This window comes from Balaenoptera acutorostrata, chromosome 18 (genome assembly GCF_949987535.1).
Source record: "Balaenoptera acutorostrata chromosome 18, mBalAcu1.1, whole genome shotgun sequence".
Classification (NCBI taxonomy): domain Eukaryota; kingdom Metazoa; phylum Chordata; class Mammalia; order Artiodactyla; family Balaenopteridae; genus Balaenoptera; species Balaenoptera acutorostrata.
The window spans coordinates 66,046,573-66,066,789 of record NC_080081.1 but is presented as its reverse complement, the minus strand read 5'-3'; the positions used below and the strand labels follow the sequence as shown (position 1 = coordinate 66,066,789).

Below are 20,217 nucleotides of genomic sequence, written 5' to 3'. Positions count from 1 at the left end.
GCTGCCGATTTAATTTTTCCTTGAAAATATGTACACGAGCATATACACACATTTGCCCTCCTTGGTCTTGTCAGATCGATAGCAATTATGTTTTTGTTTTATCTTCCCAGGTCATGGGTGCATTGAGATCTAAACTCCAAAGGAATCAAGAGCAAGTGTACTTCACGTCTGTGGTTTCAAGCACTCTGGGGAAAGATTTGGGGTAGTAAGTGAGTAACAGTGAACAACATTTTCCCATCTGAGTGGCATGTCATGTGGTGTTTGCTCTTAGAATTCATTTAGCTTTCTGGTCAGGTTATCTTGCACACTTTCCAGGGTCCCCGGATATAAATAGACTAAGCAGTAAGGAGAACATCAAAGGAAGTGTGCGTTTGTCTGGAAAGTGGTAACAATTGTGCAAAGTGGAGGAAGACAAATAAATGCAAGAAAACAACACTGAACAGAAAGCTTTAGGACATAGCTAGTCACTACCATAGCTCATCACCTCAACCAGCTGGCCATAAAAGCCTAAGCTAGAAATTCAAGTCAAGGTGAGGAGAAGCTATAGGTTGCAGTTTAATGATGGAGGTATTTGGCTCTCCTAATTTATTTATTTTTTAAATCAGGTCAAGTTTAGCAAATTTGTGACCACCTAGAGGGGTGGGATAGGGAGGGTGGGAGGGAGACACAAGAGGGAGGACATATGGGGATATATGTATACGTATAGCTGATTCAGTTTGTTATAAAGCAGAAACTAACACACCATTGTAAAGCAATTATACTCCAATAGAGATGTTAAAAAAAAAAAAAAAAAGAAAGAAAAAGGAAAACTTCCTCACTGTTAGTCAATAATGAGAAATGGGTCCAGTTCCAAAATTGCCTAGAGAAAGCATTTGCCAAAGGCAAGCTGGGGCTCATGAGTGAATATTTATCAACCTAAATACCTTAGTTCCTTCTTTTTTTGGCAGGGGTATGGAAAAAATGCTCATAGCCTGACAGTATTTACCTGCATTTTATTTGTTAATCTGAATGAACAATATGCCTTTCTTGATGTAGATTCTGCTAAACCAAAGGGAGATAGGAGGAACAGTGTCCTGGTTTGCCCAGAATTCTAAGTTTTAGCACTGGGAAACCCCTCAGCCCTGGACAGGCTGAGATGTTTGGTCACCCTAAGGGAGAAAGAATCCCAAATACAATTAGCCATATTCCAACTGAAGGAATTCTCAGACGGGAGGGGCTATTTGTCTATAGGTCAAAGCACTGTACCTTCTCAACCTTGGTTGGCCTGTTATGTCTCCTTCCTTTACCCATGATATGTGGGCCTGTGATGGGAAGGTGAAAAAAAAGAAACAAACCCTTCTTTTCCTACAAAAGTTCTCAGGGTCAGCACCTCCTTCTCATGGTCTATTCAGTTACTAGTAGGTAGACACAGCCGGTCAAGTACTTGGTGAACAGCAATCTCAACCTGCAGACAGTGAGATCGGCATTTCCAAGAGGCTTTAAGAAAGTTCCCCCAGTTCAGTGGGAAAGCATCACCTGGGAACTTGTTAGACATGCAAATCACCAGGCCCCCATGTCAGAGGTGAAAAGAATAAAGTCAGAGTGTAGGACATGAGTTTAAAGAATTCTTATTGCAATTAGAACAAAGGCTAAACGTAATTTTCTTTTCTAATCTCTATCCTTATGAGGTAGACTGTTTTACCATTAGATTAAACTCGGGTCCAGATTAACTGCTTTCTTTTCCCCCAAATCTCCAAAAAAGCCCAGAGCACAACTACAGCCTGAATTAGGGAAAGAGAATAAAACAATTACTGTTTTAATTGAAAAGGATCCCCAGCAAATATTGATCCATGTCACAACCATGTGCTGGGGATGGGAATTAAGTCATCCTTAAGGATAAAAGCCTCTCCACACCCCCATCCTCACCACACCCGCCCTTTCCCCAACCCCTCTAGAAGCAGGAGAAATTGATTCTAGTAAAGCACCGTTCTCTCCAATGCTGACCCAGTTAGGTCAGTGACATCTCTTCGAAAGGTCTGTGGTCTCTGCCCTCCCGGATAAATCTCATTCAGGGTTGCCCAGCAGCCTGGCTTTCTGGCCTTTAAAAATGGTGATGGATTCATTTAGAATCAGGGGCTACCGAGCTGCGAGCTCAGGTGTTGCAGAAATGGCAGGTGGTTGGAGCTGACTTGACAGCAATTAAATGTACAAATCTTTGATTAGGCTCCCGGGAATGGAGTCATTAGCAACCCAGAACGGACCAGCTTGGTTTCCACCGCCTCATTAGCTGCTCCACCGATGTTACTTTAAAAAGCAGAGAGGAGGTAAAAAAAAAAAACTCTCCAGCACAGAATTAGGAAAGTTGAGTGACAAAGCCAGGAGGGAGGGGAAGCGGCCAGTGTAAGCATTTCCAGCTGAACAAACAGGTCCCCCGGTTTTTTGCAGTATGGTCGCTGACATGCGCGTGCATGTTTGCTGGACTGTGAAATAGCCCCGTACCTGCCTGATTAATCTGCCAAAAGGGCTTTTAAAAAAAAAAAAAATCTGCTTTTTTGAAATCCGCAGTTGATTCATTCTTTCTACCGAAAGCCTCAGTGTGGTGGGAGCCTTCCTCCAAGGTGCAGAGGGCAGAAGGGCCAGATCAGCTACAAGGTTCCCTACGCCTTCCCCAGGCGGGTTTGGGGTCCACACCCGCCCCGTGGGGGCCACAGAGTCTCAGGGTCCATCTTCAACTCCCCTTCCTGGCTGCCACTGTGATCCGGGCTGATATTTACCTTGTAGATTTCCCCCACTTTGTTAGAGAGCTATAGGTTGGCTAAAACCAACCACGCAAGTTAAACAATCTTCTCAACTGGGAGCTTTAAAACAAAAGGGAAGGACTTCCCCGGTGGCGCAGTGGTTAAGAATCCGCCTGCCAATACAGGGGACACGGGTTCGAGCCCTGGCCCGGGAAGATCCTACATGCCGCGGAGCAACTAAGCCTGCGAGTCACAACTACTGAGCCTGCGTGCTACAATTACTGAAGCCCGAGTGCCTAGAGCCCGTGCTCTGCAACAAGAGAAGCCACCGCAATGAGAAGCCTGCTCACGGCAACCAAGAGTAGCCCCTATCACTGCAACTAGAGAAAGCCCACGCGCAGCAAAGAAGACCCAACGCAGCCAAAATAAATAAATAAATAAATAAAACAAAAGTGGAATGTATATCACAACCTTAATGTAAAATCCTGTGTGACCATTTATTTGATATGAGCCTAATGCACTGTGTAATTTAGTATATTTATCTTTCTCAATCTGCCAGTCACTGGATTAATATTTATAAAACATGCCCCACATATATTTATTGATCACCTATTATAAACCTCATGTTAATTGCTGTGGGGCAGTCTATCTATGACTTTAGAATCTGTAAGAAACAACCATCATCTACATTTTCCCTCATTTATTCATTTATTTATTCAACAGACACCTGCCATGTGCCTGTTTAGTTTAAGCATTGTTCTTGTCAATAAAAATACAAAGGACAGTAAAGTACAATAATTACAATTGCTTACTCTCTGATCAGCATTTTACTGTGTTAATTCATTTAATCTTTGCAACTCTGTGAGGTAAGTACTACTGTTATCTCCATTTTAGAGATAAGAAAACTGAAGCACGGAGAGGTTAAGTAACTTGCCCAGTGTCACACTGTTGGTTAATGACAGAGCTGGGATTTAGACCCAGGCAGTCTGGCCACTTAATCACTATGCTGTGCTCTTTCAAGTTGCTTACAGCTTAATAGGGAAGATAAACATCAAAACCAAACATTTCAATACAATGTGATAAGCACATCTGCTTAAAGTATATTAAAAGTATGTGGTAGAGAGAGAAGGGAATTATGAAGTGGTCGTGGAAAAGAATTCACAGTGGAAAAAATGCTTGATCTAGGTTTTGCACTAAAAAGAAGAAAACCACAGCTTTCAAGAAGTTATAATCTAATAAGACACTTCACTAAATATCTTCGACACCATTCTGACATAGTTTTTGAAACAAAAACTTCACATATGTTAGGAACCTTGAAAAGGAAGGGAACACACCTGAATGTGAGTGTGTTGGCAAGAATGATTTTATTAAGGAGGTCGTGACTAAGCGAAGCCTTTAAGAACTGGTCAAAGTTTAGGATCCAGCCTTGTTAAAAGCAGAGAACCCAGGAGAAGAGGAAGGCAAGGATGGGATTGGCGGAGGGAGAAGAGAGAGAACAAAGAAATATGCTTCCAAGGAGATGGGACGAGGAGATACTGTTGGAAGAATGATTTGAATCTAAGCACGGCGGGCATCGAATGAGAGATTTTATTTAATTCTAGAAATCTATTGAAGGTTTTAGGAGGAGGGGAGTGAAATGAAAATGACTTGGAAATACGGAGGAAAGCAGTAGAGAAATTCAATCTTATTAATATGATAAAAAAGTATATTTTCAAGCTAAGTAACATTTCAAGCTTAGGGGTTGTTTTTTACTCAGAATAATAATCGACTACGAAGAGTTTTTGAGAAGATCAAATATGGTAACGAGAGGAATTGTTTCGTGAGCCATAATATACTGTACAAACACCATTTTTATTTTTCACAATTTATTTATATGAACTTTAATTCACTTCTGTTCAAAGTTAGGATGATACCTGAGCTATGTGCATGTCTCTATGGCTAATAAATGGACAGACCATCTCAAGGAGCTTTTTATATTGTAGTGGACGAGTATGAGAGGTCTTTCCAGAACATTCGCCAGAGGAATCAGAAGGCAAGTTCTCGGAGCATCTTGGCCTCCCGAGAAAATGGCAGTGGTACCTCCAGAGTGGAGTAAGTTCTTCCTCTATCGATTATACTGAGGCAGTGCCCCAAACCAGGGAGAGAAAATAATTATTGCCCTTTGGCTGCCACCAACAACAACCAAAACAGATGATTCTTCCGAGTCCATGAGGTAGCACCACAACCTCATTCGCTATATTCTTAATTTTCCACCCAACCAATTGACTTCTCTCAGACCACAGCCCAACCTATTTCTTCTTAAAAATAATCTCTTTAACTCTCTTGCCCTACTCTTAATTTTTTTTGTGGGGGGATGGCTGGGTGGTGATGGTAACGGGGGCGGGGGGTTCATTCTCTACCACAAGTTCCAAATGCTTGTTTGTTAAGTGATTTCCTGGCCTTTCTTCTGTTATTGCTATGGAGAGCTGGGTAGCCTCCCCTCAGCAGGTCTGGGTCAATGTTCCCTCCTCCCTTTGATAAAAGACCACGCTGCCCCTCCCCCGCCCAGGTTGCTGGGGAAATGCCTGATTGCTATGGATGGCGGAGGGGAGGGTTCATCTAAGGGTTCTGGAGTTCCCAAAACTTTAAGCTGATGCATAACCCCAAGAAAAGGACAAGGTGACATTTGAAGTTAAATACATTGTTTTTCATAATTGTGAATTGGAGCAGAAATGAAAATGGGATCTCATCTGTTAAATAATAATGATTATAAGACATGCATAATTTCTTCTGAGGTTATTTCTTTCCCTTGAGCTTCCTTGGGATAAACAAGGAGACAGAAGGAGTATTGCTCGCTTCCTGAGCCTGTTTTCAGGCTCGTTCTTTGAAACTACCATCCATCTCCAGCAGCCCCAGTTGCCTTGCCTTTCTGGACTTTAACTGGGCCTTCGTGGCAAAGCTCCAACCCTGAGTGAATACTGCAACCTGCCTTTCTTTCCCTATTCTCAACTCGTTATATGAGGGAGGAAAAATATTGTCCCACCATTTAGATGTGTGCTGCCACAAATCCATGGCCAGTCTTTCTCTTGTCCTTGCTCAGCACCGTTTTAGTAGAATTTCCACTTCTTCACACTCTCTGGAAAGGTTTAACAATCTCCTGAACCCCTCGCTTGCAGCACATGGCCTTTACTTCTACATCTTTTAGAAGCCTGAGACTGTTATGGGCAAACTTTAAGCTTGTCCCCACCTACAAAAACTTTCATCCACTTACCTTCTTCCCTAGAGTCTCACAAAAGATGGAAAAGATGATGTTTTCCTTTGTTTTGCTCCCGTTTCACCTAGGCCAACCTCTTTCCTCTTGAGCTCTCAGGATCCTGTCCACCCATCTCCTTTTGGGCTTGGATCCATCAATACCTTCTTTTGCTCTTGCCTTTACAACTTCTTCCCCTACATAAGTTCCTTCCTGCCAGACATAAACTTTCTTCATTGTTTCCCACTAGAAGAAAAAACAGTGAAGCATCCTCTAACTCTTTTTTTCCCCTTCCTTTAGCTACTTCTTTTTTTTTTTAATTAATTAATTTATTTATGGCTGTGTTGGGTCTTCGTTTCTGTGCGAGGGCTTTCTCTAGTTGTGGCAAGCGGGGGCCACTCTTCATCGCGGTGCGCGGGCCTCTCACTGTCGCGGCCTCTCTTGTTGTGGAGCACGGGCTCCAGACGCGCAGGCTCAGTAGTTGTGGCTCACGGGCCTAGTTGCTCCGCGGCATGTGGGATCTTCCCAGACCAGGGCTCGAACCCGTGTCCCCTGCATTGGCAGGCAGATTCTCAACCACTGCGCCACCAGGGAAGCCCCTCTTTCTTTTGTTCTCACCAAAATATCTCAAACAGTCAACACCCTCTGTCTCTACTTCCTCAGCTCACGTTCCTTCCTCCCCTCCTTGCCCAGCTACTTGCCAAGCCAGGTGGCCCCCTTTCTCGGTCCTACCTGGTTGGTCTCCACGTGGCATCTAATATGGTTGATCTCTTTCTTCCTCCTCACACTCTTCACTCTCTTAGTTTCCATCACATCACTGCCTCTTGTTTCTCCTTCAACCTCTCCCATCTGTCCTTCTTGGCTTTAAAGGCTGCTTTTCCTCTCATGCCCCTTAAATAGTGGTGTTTCCCAGGATTCTGGCCTAGATCCTCTTCTTTTCTCACCCTACGTTCTTTCCCTGGGCAATCTCATTGACACAAATAGTTCCACAATCACCATTGTGCTGGCAGCATGCAAATCTGTGTTTCTAGCTGGGACCTTCTGATAAGTTTCATGTTATACAAACAATGGTCTGCTGGACCTCTCCACCTGGCTGCCCACAGATCCCTCACATTCGGCTCTTCTGAAGGATCTCACCTTTGTCTTTCTGACACAAGCTGCATTTACATGTTCTCCATCTCAGTAGATGGACCACTATTCATCTCGTCTCCCAGATTAGAAGCCCTGGGAATGTCCTCAGTTCTTTCTTCTCCTTCATCAACTCCTGTCACATTTACCACCTAGAGTTCTCAAATGCGCCCCTTCCTTTCCATTCCCCTGGCTTACGTAGGCCCTGATTGTCTCCACCTGGACCACTGCAAAGCCACTAACAGAACGTCCTGCCTCCAGGCTTGTCCTCCTCCAATCATCTCACTACACAGAGCCCTGAAGAATCTACCTAAATCACAAATCAGGTCATCCTATCCCCACACTTAAAACCCTTTAAAAATTCCCATGGGCCTGTAGAATAAAAAATCAGGAGGGAGGCTGTTTATTATCGCCGATGTCTCTGGCCTCATCGCTCACCAAGCCTTGTCTTCCACTGCTTTTCCAGTAACACTGAACCACTGGTGGTCATCAACCTCATAATCATCACTGCGATCATCCAGTGTTTACCGTGTCCTGGGCTCTATGCTAGCCTCTTCATACGCCTTATATCATGTAGTCCGCACAATAACCCTATCTGGTAGGTACTAATCATTACTCTCATTTATACGCAAGGAAATTGAGTCAGAAAAAGGCTAAGTAACTTGCCCAAACTTGTATAGCTAGTAAGTGGCAGAGATGACATTTCAACCCAGGTAGTTGGACTTCAGAACCCACTCTCTTAATTCTATGACACATTCTGTGGCTTTGCTTATGTTCTGCCTTCAGCCTAGAATGTTCTCTCCCTCCCGTCCGCTCGCTCCCTTGCCTGGCATCTTCTGCTTACCCTTAAAGACTTGGCTTAGACAACAGCAGCTCTAGGTAACCTTCTCCAATCCCTGGGGCTGGATCAGGTGCCTCAGTTTGCCCCTCCCCACACACAGCCCTCACGCAGTCAGCAATCCCTTTACGTACACATCTGGCTATAATTATCTCTTAATTGTGTTTTTTCCCCCATCAGACTCTGTCTTATTCATCCTAGTATCCCCAGTGCCCAGCCTGTTGCCTGACATGTACAAGTTACTCAGTACCTATTAAAGGTATAAATGGTGAAAGCCTGGCCATCAGCAACTCTTCCTAACTCTGAAAAATAAAGTCATATATTCATGTGGCAGGATAATGGTGATTAATCCATCTCAGAGAGCTGTGATTTGAAGGATTCTCCTCCACAGCTAAAAGCACTAGTGCGCTGAACCATTCATGGTCCTGCACCATGAGTGCACCGTCCCTGACCAGCCTAACACCCCCCCGCCCCCGCCGCCAGTAACTGGAAGAACTGAGTCAAAGGCAGTGGGGAAAAGTCACACGACCAGTGGGAGGCTCAATGTGCTTGCATATTTTAGCATAAAGTTCATGATTCTGTATTGCAATGAACTCTTCAGCCTGCTTTCCAGGCCCTTCACATTGATCTGCCTTTCTAGCTTTACCCCCAGCTAGTAACACTTTAGGCCTCCACTTTCCAACACTCGCCCTGCCTCTGGCCTCTAAGCCTCCATATTCTTGCAGATGCCATCTTGCCTGTCCTCTGCACCTTTGCCATTCCTGCCAATGCTTCCAAAGCAGCTCAGGTGGCCCTTTCTATCTACAGCCTTCTCTGTCCTCCACACCATAAGTGATCTTCCAATAGTTATTCTCTACATCAACCATTATACACTAAAATTAATGCTATACTGTCATGAAACACCCTTCTTCATGGCCCGGACAGATCTCTAGATCAATTCAGGTTTTTGTATATTTGTGTCTTTTTTCTCCAGGGAAAATGTAGGTTCTTTGAAAGCAAAAACATATTTTACACTTTCCTCTCTCAGTGTCCAATAAATAGGGGACTTCTCTTCTTTCTAAACCCTTGATTCTTGACCTTTCCATCACAACAGTCTTCCTCTTATTCCAGGCTCAAAGAGGGGATTTCTTTGAATTTCACCTCTTACCCTAGATCCAGGCTGTCACTAAACCCACCTGACCCTTTCCCGATGACACCTCACTGATCTGTTTCTCTCTCTGCAGCTCTGCAGTTCTCAGCAGCCCGTCTACACCATCCAGCGCTACACAGAGAGGATCAAGCAGGAGCATCCGGAGCCCTCCCCCTCTATGTGGTCCAGTTCTCCAAAATCCCCTGTGCTATGCTCTGTGGCCCCTGGGTAAGCAAATCCCCAAATCTCATGATCCTTGTGTACTTTTAGCAGCACTACAAGGGGAGGAGCTAACAGACAACACATTTACAGAAAGCCCATGGCTCTGAGATCATCGGAAAACCCCCAGAACAATAGGAGAGGTAAATCGTACCTTAGGTACGACTAGGTAAATAGGTAAATAGCGGCCTTTACCTAAGCCCTACTGCAATTTTTGAGCTGGAATCAAATCACATGGAACAACTCCAGCACCCTTGCAAGATGTGATGAAAACCAGCTTATTCGTCGTTTAATTTCCCCTTCAATATGCTGTTCTGTTTTATGAGCCATATAACTTGTGAAGCAATTACGGCTATAACGCACAGACTTGGTCAGGAGGCAGAAACCCGTGAGCCGGGTACAAAGGGCTTTGCGTGGGTGGGTCTCTGGCGCGGAGAACTCGGGTGTGTGGGACTCGGGTGGGAGGGGTCCCTGGGGGAAGGTCCTGGATCAGGAGCTGGTGAGCGAAACTGTAGCTTTTGAAAATAACCAGAATTGGGGAATTCTGGCCGCTACGGGAAGTGAGAAATAGAGGCAGTCATTTTCTGGCTCCAATTTCATATCCTCTCCTCATGGAACAAAATCGCAGGTGTCACAGGTCACCCCATTGCCTCCTTGACAGGTGACCGCCTTGTACAATGTCAACGTGCTACGGAGCAAAATAATAATTACACTGAGCGCTCGCTGGCGCCAGGTGTGTTCCTTTGAAGGGCTTTGTAATATTAATTCCTTTCAACCTCTTGACCACCCCCCGATATGATTACCGTTATCCACCTTTTACAAAAGAGGAAACTGAGACCGAGAGGGTCTGACTTTCTAGCCGAAGGTCCCAGCCATAAGAGCAGCACGAGGACGTGGATACTGGCGGCTTGAGGCCAACCCCAAGGCTTTCCTCTCTGCTATCGAATATGTGTATGGTGCTTTCTAGGTCCTGAGCACTGTTCTAAGCGTTTTGCATGTACCAACCCTTAAAACCTTGCAACAACCCTATGAAATAAGAACTATTTTTGTCCCCAATATATAGATGAGGAAACTGAGGCCCAGACAGATTATGTGACTTGTCTGACGTCACACGGCTGGAAAGGGGCAGGGCTCAGATGGAAGGGCAGGGCTCAGATGGAAAGGCATGCCCTTTGGTCCTGAGACCACACTCCTGAGCCCGTGGTCCCCTCTCACCAGTTGCAAGTGAGGAAGGGCCACCTCTTGGGGCTGCCAGGGGGTGGGTATGAGGCATTAGCACAGAGCCAGGCACAGGGGTGTCCCACGCACACGCATGCCACCATGCCTCTCTGAAGACTCCCCCATCACCTTGGTTCTCTCTCACCCTCTTTTCTGGTACAGTGTCCCCCGATGCTCTCTCCTCTGGCTGTAGACCTGGGACAGAGCAGGTGGCAGCGCTTGGGCTTCCAGGAACTAGGTTTTGTTTTCAACTCCAAACGTCAGCTGGACTATTACCACGTGGCCATGAGACATAGTTTTGTTAGAAAGAGACTCAGCAGGGCGCAAGTCCTCATGTGTCCTGATTCCTTCGTCTGCAAGGGCTGAGCCAGCCTCTCCCGTTCTGGTGCCTCTCCCCACGCTTCTCTCATTATATTTGCTAAACCCCATTTTAGCTTTTGGCACCTCAGACTCTGCTTGTTCTCAGTTAATAGACTGGAATTGATTTGGTGACTTCACAAAGAAAGAGAATCTCAATTCTGTTTAAAAACAAGGGTGTGGTGAGATGGGGTGGGGGTGGGGGCGTGCTGGCTATAGATGCCCCGTTCCTGCAGATCATCTAGGGAAGCTTAGCTGAAAGAGGTAGTTGGGAAAAGGGTGAACAGTGTTTGGCCTGAAAGCTCAAAGTCCTGGCCCCCTGCTCTTGGGGCAAACGTTTTGGAATTTCCAAATGATAATTCTAAAAGGTTTGCATTTGATGTAAGAAAAAGGAGTAAATGAGCATGGCACTGGGAACAGACCAAAGGTGGGGAATATGGTGCTTGCGGATTTTGTCTCCCAATATAAATCATGTCAGGGAGGAACCGAGGGAGCCAAGTCCAGGGTGTAAAGCATGGCCTCTGGAGCCTGGTGGCCTGGGTTCCTGCCCCAGCTCTGCCCCTGGCCACCAGCCACATGGCCTTGGGCAAGAAAGGAACATCTCTGGACTTAGCACCCAACTCTGCAAAATGAGTCAGTGGTAATTGAGAGGTTGGGAGCATTACACTGGTTACCCTTCGTAAAGCACAAAGCACGTCTGCAGTTTAGTAAACTCTCAGTAAGGATTAGTGATCCTTGTCACCTATGAACAACGTAACAGAGCTTGTGCTCGGGCAGGTGTCTGTAGGAAAGGAATAGCTGAAAGGCTCTGCCTCTCCTGATGCTTTTCATATCACCTGGTTGTTAACCTGCTTTTATCCGTTGTAGTGAGAACAGGCTACGATGGTAGGGGGTTTGCAATCCTACTCTTTACCTTTTGTGGATGTTTGAGTGTTTTCACAATAACATGTCTTTAACAATCTAGGATTTTGTGATGGAAATGTATCCTCTTTTTAGAAACTTATATTTTGTAATTCATATATTAAATTTAATAAATTAGAACTAGAACGTGGGCGATAGGATCAAGAAGAAAGTGGAAGCAATTACTACCACTTTATGAATACTCTTTAGAGTAAAACCAACCTGGGTCCAAATCCCAGCTGGTCCACTCACGGGTTTGGGGTCTTTGGATAATTTACTAACTCTTCTGCTGTTTGTTTCTTCTCTTCATCTAGTCAGATGATTAATCCCTGCTGCCAGGATTGCATGAGGTTTAAATGAGATGACATATGTCATCCCCATCCAGACACACAAGAGACCCTCAACAAACATCCCATCTTTCCTTCCTGCCACAGTGGAGTACAGAGGTGGGGAGGAGGTGGGGAGGAGGTGGGGTGGGGCTGAGGGTGGGGCAGGAAAAAACTCCAAGGCTGAGAAAATGAGTTTTGTGGATTTGATGAGAAACCGGTCTTGCACCCTCAGTTGAAATGGGCTCAAAGCAAAATTGTGAAGTAGGTTAAGTAGAGTCTGGGCTGCTTTCCCTCCTCAGCGATGGCCTCCGGCCATCCCTCACACAGGACCTCAGAGGAGAGAATGAGACTCATTCATTCATACAGACAGACACATTTCAGGCTTTCTAAGAAAATTTGCATTTAAACGACTTAACTAAAAGAACAAAATCCCATTAGTTGAATTTCAGCAGGCAACGTAGAGGAGAGAGTTTTCTGGGGGGTTTTTTTGGGTGGGAGTGGGGCAGTGAGGGGAGCAAAGGAAAGGCCTTTCTGGTGTCCCTGAAATCACAGCACATAAATGCCAACCTCCTTTTATTCCAGCAGAGTCCGCAGGCTGAGTCAAGGGGGAAATGAGAAGCTCTCCTTCAGCGCTGTTCCCCGTCAGGAGCCAACTCTGTTGGACGGCGGGGGATCCTGAATCATCCCAGCCCAGCAAGAAATGGAGCGGGAGCTTCTGCCAAGTCTGCAGGTGCAGGACGCTGTGCGGAGGGCGGTGGCACCGGGGACCTGAGGACAAGAGAGAAAGGAAGGGCGACAGGCTAAATATGCTGGGTATCATAGAGCTTCTGCGGATATCATCTCATCTAACCCTCACTCCACGATAGGAGGAAGAGAGCACGACACACGGTAAACAAGGCTCAGTGTAAGCCAGGCCACACACCCAACCTCACACAGCTAGCAATCCGCAGAGCCAGGAATCAAACCTAAGTCTCCCTGGCCCCAAGGCACCACGCCAGACCGCAGGTCTGGAAGCTAGGAGGAGAACGGGGAGTCTCCCTCTGTCTCCATGATGACCAGCTTGACCCCAGAGAACACAGAAACTGGTGCAAGTGTCCTGTGTGGCCACCTGCCCTGTGAGCTCGGCGTTGCCCTGGCTCCGCGCTCTTCCTGTGTCTGGGGAGGCAAGAGGGCAGGGCCAGCACCATTACTCTCACTGCCATACTTCCTCTATAATTCTGTTTTCAAGCAATTGGCTTGGACTGCCCCAGCAGACCTGTCCCCCAGGTGGCCATGTTCCGGTGTGTTCAGGCCGACAGCCGGCCTGGCCTCGCCAGCTGTCTGCAGGAAGATTGATGTCTCACGTCCTTCCTGCCTTCTCTCTCCTCCTCCAACCTCCCAGCTCAGGCTTACTGCCTGCTGTGCCTGCTGGCCTGTTTTCTACTTCCCTCCCCAGAGCTTGGTTTGCTCTCTGGGTAAAAACACAGAAGGCTGCTTCCTACAGGTCCTTGTAGGGCACTGATCTTGGATGGTTGTGGAGGAGTAGGAGGTAGAGGATGATTATGATGATGACGATGGTGATGGTGATGATTGTGATAATAATGAAGGTAAGTGCAGACCAAGCAGCCCAACCCAGACCGTGAGAAGTACACCAAAGAGCACCAATTTTCTTTGGGGGACTATTGATAGGATAACTATCCCACTGTCATTTTTCCTGGGACATAGATAATCTGAATCAAAAAAAAAAAGGTGATCAGGACAGGAGGAAAGAGCTACCTCCCCATCTTGGAGCTCTGGGTGCCTGAAGTGAGAGCCAGGGGGAAGCCTGGTAGGAGAAGGGGAAGGATGGAGGTGAAAGGGCAAGCCACTGGGATGCAGGTTAGGAAGCAGAAACACCACCTAAACTTTATTTTTCTCCCCATGGGAAGTGGCAGCCGCTACAGCAGTTTGGGAGTCTCCAGTCGCACCAGAAGACAGTGGCCCCTGAGCCCACACCCGAGTTTATGCTGGTGAGGTGACCCATGGCGGGCCACTAGGTCATGTCAGGATGGAGGCTGGCCATGCCAGAAAGACCAACCACGTAACTCGAGGTTGGAGCTTTGAACCACCTGACATCAGCCCCGCCTCTCGACCTCCAAGGAAAGGATGGAGGCTGAAGAGTGAATTCAGGCGAGTGGCCAATGATCCAATCAATTGTGCCTACATAATGAAACCCCAGTAAAAACTCTGGACACCAAGCTCAGATGGGCTTCCTGGTTGGTGAACATATCAATGTACCAGAATACATCCTGGACACGTCCTGATTCTACATGGAGAGGACACAGAAGCTCTGCATTTGGGATCCTCCCAGGCCTCACACTATGGGTGTCTTCTTTTCACTGGTCCAGATTTGTATCCTTGGTAGTAAAACTGTAAGTAGAGCACTTTCCTGAGTTCTGTGAGTTGTTCTACCGAATTATCAAATCTGAAAGGGTCATGGCAATCCCCAAAGTTGTAGCCAGTTGTTCAGAAGTGTGGGTGGCCTGGGGACCCTGGAACACGTGGCTGGTGTCAGAAGGGAAAGAAGTCTTTGGAGGACAGTGCCCTTTCCCTGTAAAGTCTGTGCTAACCCTGGGTGGTTGGTGTCAGAACTGCATTGCAGCCTATCTTTGAATGACTGGATGAATCTACTACAGTCCAGTGAGGGGGGAAAAGGACAAGCTATGTCCTGTCTTCTAACCACTGCACTCTCCAAGAGGAAGCTGAGTGGCTTTACCCAGTGGTCCGCTGTCTCTCTGGGTAAAGCAGTAACTAAAGTTCTGGTTCTGGAGCTCATTCTCCTACAAAGCCTAAGAGTATGTTAACAGGGTGCCACTGAATTGACATTTCTGGAGTCAAATCATCTATTTTGGCTGATATAACATGCTAGTGCTGAGCAGTGCATTGATTACTGAATAATCAAACTCATCTGGTGTCTGTAAAAATGGAGATAATTTCACATAGTTCAGACACAGTCCAATTATTTTGTTGTTAAGAAAAGTGAATTGGCTCGGCCCTTTGCAATTCCATCAGTTGCTTGGCAATCAACCTGCCAATAGTTTTCGCCTCCCCATTTTTCCCTCTGATTTTAATTGTGGCATTGGAATAAAAGGATAGTCCACACATCTGCTGCCTTAGATTTTGAGGCTGAATTTGAAAAGTCAATCCTTCGCCTGTTTTTTTTTATTCCCACACTAAAGAATCCAACTATTGTTTTACATCCCTTCCTTTCTTTCTTTTCACCTTGCATCCCCCAATCTTCTCCAGCACTTTTGCTTTTCCTTTCTTCTTCTTTTATTAAAAAATATGGAAACAAACTAAATGTAATAAGGATTTAGCCAATGCTGAGAACACTACAAGAAATTCTATTGAATCCTATACATTATATTCTAACTCCACATTACTGTACATATTCAACAGTGCTGTGTTTCACCATGACCCCCAGATCTTCTCTGTATTTCATGCCTGCTTGGATTTCCAAGCCTCCCTTCTCCCCATCTCTCCCCTTCTCCACCATTTTTGCATATGTGTATAATTTGCTTTACCCCAAAATTTGGTATTTGGCATTGGTTCCAGCAACATTATATTTTATCCTGTGTATAGTTTATCAAGGTGACTTCAAATTTCTTTCTGTACTTTAAGGGCCTAGTAACAAAATCCAAATATATGGCATTTGCCTGAGATTGGAGCTGTTGCTTTTTCCCTTAACTGGGAGCTTTTTAAGTCTTGGCTGCCTGTCGAAAAACATGGTTAGATCACATCCATGGTCTTTTCTAAGGGACAGTGTCCTACCATAGCCTGTGCTGAAATGGAAGCCCCAGATGCGGCCCTATTACCTCTGTCCTGATCTGATTGGATGGAAGTAGATACCTGTGTCAGGGCTGCCTGTTCAGGCTTATTTCATGACCTATTGTAAAGAGCTGAGCTCAAACAGGGATCCGCTGGGCCAATCAGATCCTCACTGACAGGACTTTGAATGGGGAAATACACAGAGTCTCAGGCTGTTTGCACAGGGGCTGAGATGCAGTGGGTAAGACCATGAATAGCCTTGAGCCAGCTGAAGTTAAGAGCAAGCCCAAAGTGTGAGGAAGTAGAAACATGATCAAACAGAAGACATAGCATAGAGGGGTTATATTAGGTCGAGGGTGGTGGGAGGAAAAGCTAAAGCATGCATATAGAGAGCAGCAGAAACCAAAGAGTTGGCCAAGTCGCTTCAGTGGCAGAGCACAAATTCCACCACCTCCAAGTACCAAGGTCCCGAGAACTATCTTGCCTCCAGCTCTGATCTCCGGGTGGACTAACCATACTGTGGTTTCTGAGGAGAGAACTTCTGCTGCATTGCCCCTTGTTTCTTGCAGTAACCCCAGCCCCTGTCTACATGACCCAGCCATCATGGGTCGCGGTTCCTTGTAACTCAAGGTTACACATTCGCTGCTCCCACCTGGGCCTGGGTACTGACATGGAGCATCGCCAAGGGGTCATGTTACTTACTGGCTGCTGTAGCTCCCCCACGGCGCCCGCTATGCCCCTTCAACATGGACCAGCCACTCAGGGAAACTGTTCTCCCGGGACTCGCTCTCCAACAAGAATGCCTGAAGGATTCAAGGTAAAAACAAAGAAATAAAAACACTTACAGATCATGTGCCCTGCATCCCCTTATCTCCCTGGAAAGACGTGATGGTTCTGGCTGCATCTGCTCATTGACACCTAAGTGTGAAATCCACTCTCTGCTCTGTGACTTCTGGTTTCCAAGTGATTCAGGGGTGGGATATAGCCCAGGTCCTCTCCCAACTTCGAGGGAAAGTGATGCCAGAACAATCTGAGTGACACACGGTTCCTTCTATTATTCCTCAGCCTCTGGTTGGCCTGCAAGACAGCAAGCCTTTGGGCGCCATCAGAGCCATGAGATGAGAAGAGGATGACTATTTACGAGCTCTGCCCCACCCTGGTATCTGCAGGGGAAAGGAGGCCAATAGATCACCTCCTGAGGATCAAGAATAAAGGGCACTTGAACTACTGCAGATGCGTCTGGAGTTCAGAGCAGGGCTGCAAGGCAGCCCCAGGGTCACTGGGTCATTCTCACTGCTTTCACGTAGGGCTGTTCCAAGTCCTTGACCACAGAGGAGACTTTCGATCCCTAAACGCATGAAGGGATTTACATCCCTCACCCGTGTATCACACTGATGAGTAACCCCTGGGGATACAACCGGTGAATTCGTGGGCTTTCTAGCACTAATGCCTTACTGATATGCTCATGCACGGGGAGCTGGTCACCCCAGACCGTGTGAACCCACAATTCCCCGGCTCTCCTTGTGCCCACATGCCATGGCTGCTGCCGGGAGAATGGTTTCCTGTCCGTCGTTCTGACTGCTGGTGGTGATGATATGGTCGTCCGAGTCAGGACGACTCCCTACCGTCCAGACAGGGCTAACTCCGGGCAGGCAGAGTGGGTTACTTGGTCAGCCTGGCACACCGAGGTCTCAGCTGGGCCCCTGAATCATCGCTGAGCATGTCAAGAACTCTGCCTCACAATCCTCTGCAGGCCTGACTCATGTGGCAGCTTCCCTTGAGAACGCCCACGGCTCCAGGTCCTGTTCACAGGCTGGTGGCCACCTCCACATAGACGAGCAAACAGAGCCCGTCTCTAAGCTCGCCGAGCTCTGCTTAAAGATACAGGGCCTTGTGCACAGAGCCACAAGCAGGCAGCTGCTACCTGCACACCTCTCTCCCCCGGGTTTCTGGTTCCTGCCATGACAACGTAGCGTGGTGAGTCTACCTGGCGTCCCTTTCACACAGGTAACAGCCAGTCTTAGGAAATGCAGTGCCTGATGGGAGAGAAAAAAAGAGGGGGGGGAGGGCAAGAGAATTATATAAAATAGCATTCTCCAGGCCAGACCTTGGGTTCCTGGGTCCAGCCTCAGAGATTCTGTTTCAGGGTGTCTGATACGGGTCTACGCTACTGTCCTTTTTTTTTAAGGCATCTCATAAGATTCTGACAGGTTTGGAAAACATTCTTCAGGTGTACACACACACACACGCACACACACACATACACACATGACTAGGTTATATGTAGGTATGACTATATAGGTATAACCATGGTGTCAATAAATACTCTGGGGTGGAAATGGTCTTGTGTAGGAAGGCAAGGTATCTGACATTAGCTAATAAAATGATCCTGAGTAAATCACATCTCTTCCCCAAGCCTCATCTGGAAAATAAATAGTTTGGATTAAATTCTCTCCAAGATCTTTCCAGCTCCAAAAACCATTGACGCTGTGGATACTATAAATCTCTCACTGCCCTCAGACTTTAATTTTCCTTTCAGATAAGTAGTTGTTATTGAAAAGAGCCATACAATTGGGTCAACCCAGAAGGATATTTTCAATATCTTCCTTCCACGTAGGTGACTAATAGTTAGAAGTATAGGTGAACAGAGCAGTCAGTGGGAGTATAAATTAAAGAGGATGAACCAGCTGAGGTGTAATTGAAACCTTCCCCATCAGCAAACTGTAAACAGAGAAACTCCCAGTTGTGAATTGTGGGAGTTGCCACAGGGAAGGGAGTCAATGCTGGGAGAAGGAGCTGACCAGCAAGAAAGGGTTGGGAAAACATGAGAGTTGGGAGTAGAAACAAGATGGCAGCCACCAGTGAAAGGAGCCAAGCCCTCTTCCCCTGCTGAACCCAGAAGGGAATTCAGGCATTCAGGTGCTTCAGGTAAAGATCAAGCCAGAGAAGCAAAATTTACCTGATAACTTATGGATTTCAACAAAGCAGGAAGCGAGAAGCCTGAGGCCACAAAAGAAAGAAGAGGTGATATTTCACGTGAGTGAATCTGAAAGAATTTTCTTAGCCTCCATCAGGAGCTGGTCATAGCTGCCTGAGAAGGTCTAGCCCTAGTGAATACTTAAGTATTTATGCGAAAGCAGATATTTCTAGTCTGGGAGCCTGAGGAAGACAGAAGTGGGTGCATTAGTAAGACTCCCAGGATGGTAAGGAAGCAGAACACAAACCAAGTCCACTTTAAGGTCTTGAATGAATAAAGTCTCAGCAGTTGTGGGTTGAGGCACATGGATTTGTAAACAGAAGTCATAATTCATAGTGATTATATGCAGACAGACCAAATAATGTTTAATGGCTATTACACAGTATTTTCTGTAAAGCAAATTTCTTCACGTAAATCCAAGGTGCTTATTTCATATGAGATATTCTGAAGAGCACTGAGAAAATGAAACAGGCCACAGGATAATATTCGACCAAAAAAATTATCACGGGGACATTTTTTAAAAGGAAGTGCTGTTACCAATTGGGAATCAAAACTTTTTCAGAGTCCCTCCATCTTGATAGGAAAACTAAAACATGGACAAAATGCCACAGGAACTTGCAAATCTCAGAGGAGACAGACCACCTCTCTCTAGCTCTAGAAGACTAACCATCCCCATGAAGTAATCAGTACTCTCCATCCCAACTTATGTATTTTCCATAAATAAATATCACCTCCTTTTGGGACAATATCTATTTTTCCCTTATATAATAGGCTTACCCTTCTTTGTTTGAAGTTTTTGTAAGTCTCTGAAATTCTGAAGACATTAGCAATGGTCATTATTTAATATTTCTGAAACTGTCATATCTCTCTTCTGCATTTCATGACTCAGTTCTTTGAATTTCCAATATCCAACTTGACCACCATCAGCTTCTTTATCCTCTTGCCATCTGGCTTCTGGACTCATGGAAACCATCAGTGACCCCCTCCTAATCAAATTCAATGGCACTGCTGGGCCCCCACCCTTAGCATCACTTGTTATATCCTCTCTTGGCTGCATCCCTTCCTTAATTCTCTTTCTTGCCTTGGCTTAAGAGATAACTGCTTCTTTTCCTCATCTATCTGCTCCCTCATTCTTTCTGTGTCAGTGAGTTCAAAGTCCAGTGACCACAGGGATCAGAGAGGCACATAAGTGATGGAGGCAGGCCAGGGATGAACTAGAGCTAAGGGTGTATTCAACGGAAGGGGTGGCCATTACTCAGCTCTGACCAATGACTGCACTCAGGGAAAGGAGGCCCAGTGCTGTGGAGGGTTGTTCAAATTTTTCAGGGAATCTAGGAATCTGGATTTTTATGGGGAGTCTTCATCTTTTTAAGTGTGAGAAATGAATTCA

At 46.1% G+C, this 20,217-nt stretch overlaps 1 long non-coding RNA gene across 1 annotated transcript in view; it reads right to left on the bottom strand.

Moving 5' to 3' along the window:
* Positions 1-12,457: 12,457 nt before the first annotated feature.
* The window catches only part of LOC130705624 (uncharacterized), an 83,640-nt gene continuing 75,880 nt past the window's right edge, over positions 12,458-20,217 (bottom strand). The window contains exons 2-3 of the long non-coding RNA XR_009005946.1: positions 16,553-16,653; positions 12,458-12,832 (exon numbers count right to left, since the gene is read on the bottom strand). This is a non-coding gene — a long non-coding RNA (uncharacterized LOC130705624). The remainder of the gene's footprint in view (positions 12,833-16,552; positions 16,654-20,217) is intronic.